The sequence below is a fragment of the Balaenoptera ricei genome, chromosome 16 (assembly GCF_028023285.1).
Source record: "Balaenoptera ricei isolate mBalRic1 chromosome 16, mBalRic1.hap2, whole genome shotgun sequence".
Classification (NCBI taxonomy): Eukaryota; Metazoa; Chordata; class Mammalia; order Artiodactyla; family Balaenopteridae; genus Balaenoptera; species Balaenoptera ricei.
The window spans coordinates 93,885,075-93,890,074 of record NC_082654.1 but is presented as its reverse complement, the minus strand read 5'-3'; the positions used below and the strand labels follow the sequence as shown (position 1 = coordinate 93,890,074).

Below are 5,000 nucleotides of genomic sequence, written 5' to 3'. Positions count from 1 at the left end.
GCAGGGCCCTGCCGGAGAGGGCTGGCCGCCGGCATGGCGGTAAGGCGCAAGGGCCAGCGAAGCTGGGCCTCAAGAGGCACCCCGCGGGCCCCTCCTGCGTCTACGGCCATACCACCCTGAACGCGCCCGATCTCGTCTGATCTCGGAAGCTAAGCAGGGTCGGGCCTGGTTAGTACTTGGATGGGAGACCGCCTGGGAATACCGGGTGCTGTAGGCTTTTTGCCTCCCGCTCCGCCCTCTCCTTTAGTCGCCCGCCGCCTCCGCCCCCGCCGCCGGGCACCGCTGCAGGCCCCACCTACCTCCGACCCCTCCCACCACAGCGCGCCAGAGGGGGCGCTCTCCGCCTGCCTGGCCGGCCAGGCGGCCAGAAGGCGGCCCTGGAAGGCAGCCGCATCCCAGCCGCTCCCGGGGTGGCTGGCCCGGACCCAGACTCCGCCTCAGGCCCGGGTGCCGGCCGTCCGGCCCGCGAGCCCCTTGACCTGCACCTGGCCGCCCCCACTCGCGCCCAGCCCCGGCGCAGCCACCTGTCTGCCGGTGTGTCTCTCCACAGCTCCCTCCGGAAAAAGCTCCCCCCCTCCCCCCGCCGCCGTTTCGCCACGGCCGGGGGGCGGGAGCGGGGGCGGGGGCCGGGGCCGGTTCTCCGGGCCGGCCGGCCGCAAGGCGCCGGGTCCTGTGCTCGGCGGGTGGCGTGGGGGCAAGGGTGGCCTTGCTGGGGCTAAGGGGCCGTGGTGACTCAATGGTGGCTCCCAGTGGGTTAAGGGCCGACTGCCGTCGGGCAGGAGGGCCGGCCCGGGCTGCGGCTGGGCTGCGCCTAGCGCCGCGTGGGCGGGCAGCGGGGAGGCCCAAGGGCCCGCGGGCCCCGGGCCCTGAAGCCTCCGGGGCCACGTCCCTGTGAGCGACGTGCGGGATCTGGGGCAGGGCGCCAAGCGCCGAACGGTTTGGTGGGTCCCGCCCGCCCTGGGCTGGGAGGTCGCCAACCCCTCCGCCACCCCCACCCCCGCCCCGGTACCCGAGGTCGCCCTTCCCCTGCCTGGGCGGGCGGCGGGGCCCTGCCGGGGCGGGCTGGCCGCCGGCATGGCGGTAAGGCGCAAGCGCCAGCGAAGCTGGGCCTCAAGAGGCACTCCGCGGGCCTCTCTTGCGTCTATGGCCATACCACCCTGAACGCGCCCGATCTCGTCTGATCTCGGAAGCTAAGCAGGGTCGGGCCTGGTTAGTACTTGGATGGGAGACCGCCTGGGAATACCGGGTGCTGTAGGCTTTTTGCCTCCCGCTCCGCCCTCTCCTTTAGTCGCCCGCCGCCTCCGCCCCCGCCGCCGGGCACCGCTGCAGGCCCCACCTACCTCCGACCCCTCCCACCACAGCGCGCCAGAGGGGGCGCTCTCCGCCTGCCTGGCCGGCCAGGCGGCCAGAAGGCGGCCCTGGAAGGCAGCCGCATCCCAGCCGCTCCCGGGGTGGCTGGCCCGGACCCAGACTCCGCCGCAGGCCGGGGTGCCGGCCGTGCGGCCCGCGAGGCCCTCGACCTGCACTTGGCCGCGCCCACCAGAGCCCAGCCGCGCCGCAGCCAGCTGTCTGCCCGTGTGTCTCTCCGCAGCTCCCTCCGGGAAAAGCCCCCCCCCCCGGCCGTTTCGCCTCGGCCGGGGGCGGGAGCGGGGGCGGGGGCCGTGGCCGCTTCCCCGGGCCTGCCAGCCACCAGGGGCGGGGTCCTGTGCTCGGCGGGCGGCGTGGGGGCAAGGGTGGCCTTGCTGGGGCTAAGGGGCCGTGCCCACTCAGTGGTGGCTCCCAGTGGCTTCGGGCCAGCTGCTGCCCGGCCGGGCTGCGCCTAACTCCGCGTGGGCGGGCAGGGGGGGATGCCCAAGGGACCGCGGCCGCCGTGCCCTGAAGCCTCCGGGGCCACGTCCCTGTGAGCGTCGAGCGGGATCTGCGGCGGGGCGCCAAGCGCCGACGGGCCTGGAGCGTCCCGCCCGCCCTGGGCTGCGAGGTCGCCCACCACTCCGCCACCCCCGGGTCCCCGAGGCCTCCTGTCGCCTGCCTGGGCGGGCGGCAGGGCCCTGCCGGAGAGGGCTGGCCGCCGGCATGGCGGTAAGGCGCAAGGGCCAGCGAAGCTGGGCCTCAAGAGGCACCCCGCGGGCCCCTCCTGCGTCTACGGCCATACCACCCTGAACGCGCCCGATCTCGTCTGATCTCGGAAGCTAAGCAGGGTCGGGCCTGGTTAGTACTTGGATGGGAGACCGCCTGGGAATACCGGGTGCTGTAGGCTTTTTGCCTCCCGCTCCGCCCTCTCCTTTAGTCGCCCGCCGCCTCCGCCCCCGCCGCCGGGCACCGCTGCAGGCCCCACCTACCTCCGACCCCTCCCACCACAGCGCGCCAGAGGGGGCGCTCCCCGCCTGCCTGGCCGGCCAGGAGGCCAGAAGGCGGCCCTGGAAGGCAGCCGCACCCCAGCCGCTCCCGTGGTGGCTGGCCCGGACCCAGACTCCGCCGCAGGCCGGGGTGCCGGCCGTGCGGCCCGCGAGGCCCTCGACCTGCACTTGGCCGCGCCCACCAGAGCCCAGCCGCGCCGCAGCCAGCTGTCTGCCCGTGTGTCTCTCCGCAGCTCCCTCCGGGAAAAGCCCCCCCCCCCCGACCGTTTCGCCTCGGCCGGGGGCGGGAGCCGGGGCGGGGGCCGTGGCCGCTTCCCCGGGCCTGCCGGCCACCAGGGGCGGGGTCCTGTGCTCGGCGGGCGGCGTGGGGGCAAGGGTGGCCTTGCTGGGGCTAAGGGGCCGTGCCCACTCAGTGGTGGCTCCCAGTGGCTTCGGGCCAGCTGCTGCCCGGCCGGGCTGCGCCTAACTCCGCGTGGGCGGGCAGGGGGGGATGCCCAAGGGACCGCGGCCGCCGTGCCCTGAAGCCTCCGGGGCCACGTCCCTGTGAGCGTCGAGCGGGATCTGCGGCGGGGCGCCAAGCGCCGACGGGCCTGGAGCGTCCCGCCCGCCCTGGGCTGCGAGGTCGCCCACCACTCCGCCACCCCCGGGTCCCCGAGGCCTCCTGTCGCCTGCCTGGGCGGGCGGCAGGGCCCTGCCGGAGAGGGCTGGCCGCCGGCATGGCGGTAAGGCGCAAGGGCCAGCGAAGCTGGGCCTCAAGAGGCACCCCGCGGGCCCCTCCTGCGTCTACGGCCATACCACCCTGAACGCGCCCGATCTCGTCTGATCTCGGAAGCTAAGCAGGGTCGGGCCTGGTTAGTACTTGGATGGGAGACCGCCTGGGAATACCGGGTGCTGTAGGCTTTTTGCCTCCCGCTCCGCCCTCTCCTTTAGTCGCCCGCCGCCTCCGCCCCCGCCGCCGGGCACCGCTGCAGGCCCCACCTACCTCCGACCCCTCCCACCACAGCGCGCCAGAGGGGGCGCTCTCCGCCTGCCTGGCCGGCCAGGCGGCCAGAAGGCGGCCCTGGAAGGCAGCCGCATCCCAGCCGCTCCCGGGGTGGCTGGCCCGGACCCAGACTCCGCCTCAGGCCCGGGTGCCGGCCGTCCGGCCCGCGAGCCCCTTGACCTGCACCTGGCCGCCCCCACTCGCGCCCAGCCCCGGCGCAGCCACCTGTCTGCCGGTGTGTCTCTCCACAGCTCCCTCCGGAAAAAGCTCCCCCCCTCCCCCCGCCGCCGTTTCGCCACGGCCGGGGGGCGGGAGCGGGGGCGGGGGCCGGGGCCGGTTCTCCGGGCCGGCCGGCCGCAAGGCGCCGGGTCCTGTGCTCGGCGGGTGGCGTGGGGGCAAGGGTGGCCTTGCTGGGGCTAAGGGGCCGTGGTGACTCAATGGTGGCTCCCAGTGGGTTAAGGGCCGACTGCCGTCGGGCAGGAGGGCCGGCCCGGGCTGCGGCTGGGCTGCGCCTAGCGCCGCGTGGGCGGGCAGCGGGGAGGCCCAAGGGCCCGCGGGCCCCGGGCCCTGAAGCCTCCGGGGCCACGTCCCTGTGAGCGACGTGCGGGATCTGGGGCAGGGCGCCAAGCGCCGAACGGTTTGGTGGGTCCCGCCCGCCCTGGGCTGGGAGGTCGCCAACCCCTCCGCCACCCCCACCCCCGCCCCGGTACCCGAGGTCGCCCTTCCCCTGCCTGGGCGGGCGGCGGGGCCCTGCCGGGGCGGGCTGGCCGCCGGCATGGCGGTAAGGCGCAAGCGCCAGCGAAGCTGGGCCTCAAGAGGCACTCCGCGGGCCTCTCTTGCGTCTATGGCCATACCACCCTGAACGCGCCCGATCTCGTCTGATCTCGGAAGCTAAGCAGGGTCGGGCCTGGTTAGTACTTGGATGGGAGACCGCCTGGGAATACCGGGTGCTGTAGGCTTTTTGCCTCCCGCTCCGCCCTCTCCTTTAGTCGCCCGCCGCCTCCGCCCCCGCCGCTGGGCACCGCTGCAGGCCCCACCTACCTCCGACCCCTCCCACCACAGCGCACCAGAGGGGGCGCTCTCTGCCTGCCTGGCCGGCCAGGCGGCCAGAAGGCGGCCCTGGAAGGCAGCCGCATCCCAGCCGCTCCCGGGGTGGCTGGCCCGGACCCAGACTCCGCCTCAGGCCCGGGTGCCGGCCGTCCGGCCCGCGAGCCCCTTGACCTGCACCTGGCCGCCCCCACTCGCGCCCAGCCCCGGCGCAGCCACCTGTCTGCCGGTGTGTCTCTCCACAGCTCCCTCCGGAAAAAGCTCCCCCCCGCCCCCCGCCGCCGTTTCGCCACGGCCGGGGGGCGGGAGCGGGGGCGGGGGCCGGGGCCGGTTCTCCAGGCCGGCCGGCCGCAAGGCGCCGGGTCCTGTGCTCGGCGGGTGGCGTGGGGGCAAGGGTGGCCTTGCTGGGGCTAAGGGGCCGTGGTGACTCAATGGTGGCTCCCAGTGGGTTAAGGGCCGACTGCCGTCGGGCAGGAGGGCCGGCCCGGGCTGCGGCAGGGCTGCGCCTAGCGCCGCGTGGGCGGGCAGCGGGGAGGCCCAAGGGCCCGCGGGCCCCGGGCCCTGAAGCCTCCGGGGCCACGTCCCTGTGAGCGACGTGCGGGATCTGGGGCAGG

The 5,000-nt window shown here is 75.8% G+C and overlaps 5 non-coding genes across 5 annotated transcripts; all 5 read left to right on the top strand.

Annotated features, from left to right (window-relative positions):
- The first annotated feature begins 98 nt into the window (after window positions 1-98).
- Window positions 99-217, top strand: LOC132351199 (5S ribosomal RNA). Its single transcript, XR_009498142.1, has one exon. It is a non-coding gene; the product is annotated as a 5S ribosomal RNA (ribosomal RNA).
- A 922-nt stretch (window positions 218-1,139) lies between these two features.
- On the top strand, window positions 1,140-1,258 carry LOC132351275 (5S ribosomal RNA). The gene has a single exon (XR_009498216.1). It is a non-coding gene; the product is annotated as a 5S ribosomal RNA (ribosomal RNA).
- An 880-nt stretch (window positions 1,259-2,138) lies between these two features.
- On the top strand, window positions 2,139-2,257 carry LOC132351198 (5S ribosomal RNA). Its single transcript, XR_009498141.1, has one exon. It is a non-coding gene; the product is annotated as a 5S ribosomal RNA (ribosomal RNA).
- An 881-nt stretch (window positions 2,258-3,138) lies between these two features.
- Window positions 3,139-3,257, top strand: LOC132351197 (5S ribosomal RNA). Its single transcript, XR_009498140.1, has one exon. It is a non-coding gene; the product is annotated as a 5S ribosomal RNA (ribosomal RNA).
- Window positions 3,258-4,179: 922 nt separating this feature from the next.
- LOC132351274 (5S ribosomal RNA) lies at window positions 4,180-4,298 on the top strand. The gene has a single exon (XR_009498215.1). It is a non-coding gene; the product is annotated as a 5S ribosomal RNA (ribosomal RNA).
- Window positions 4,299-5,000: the final 702 nt, after the last annotated feature.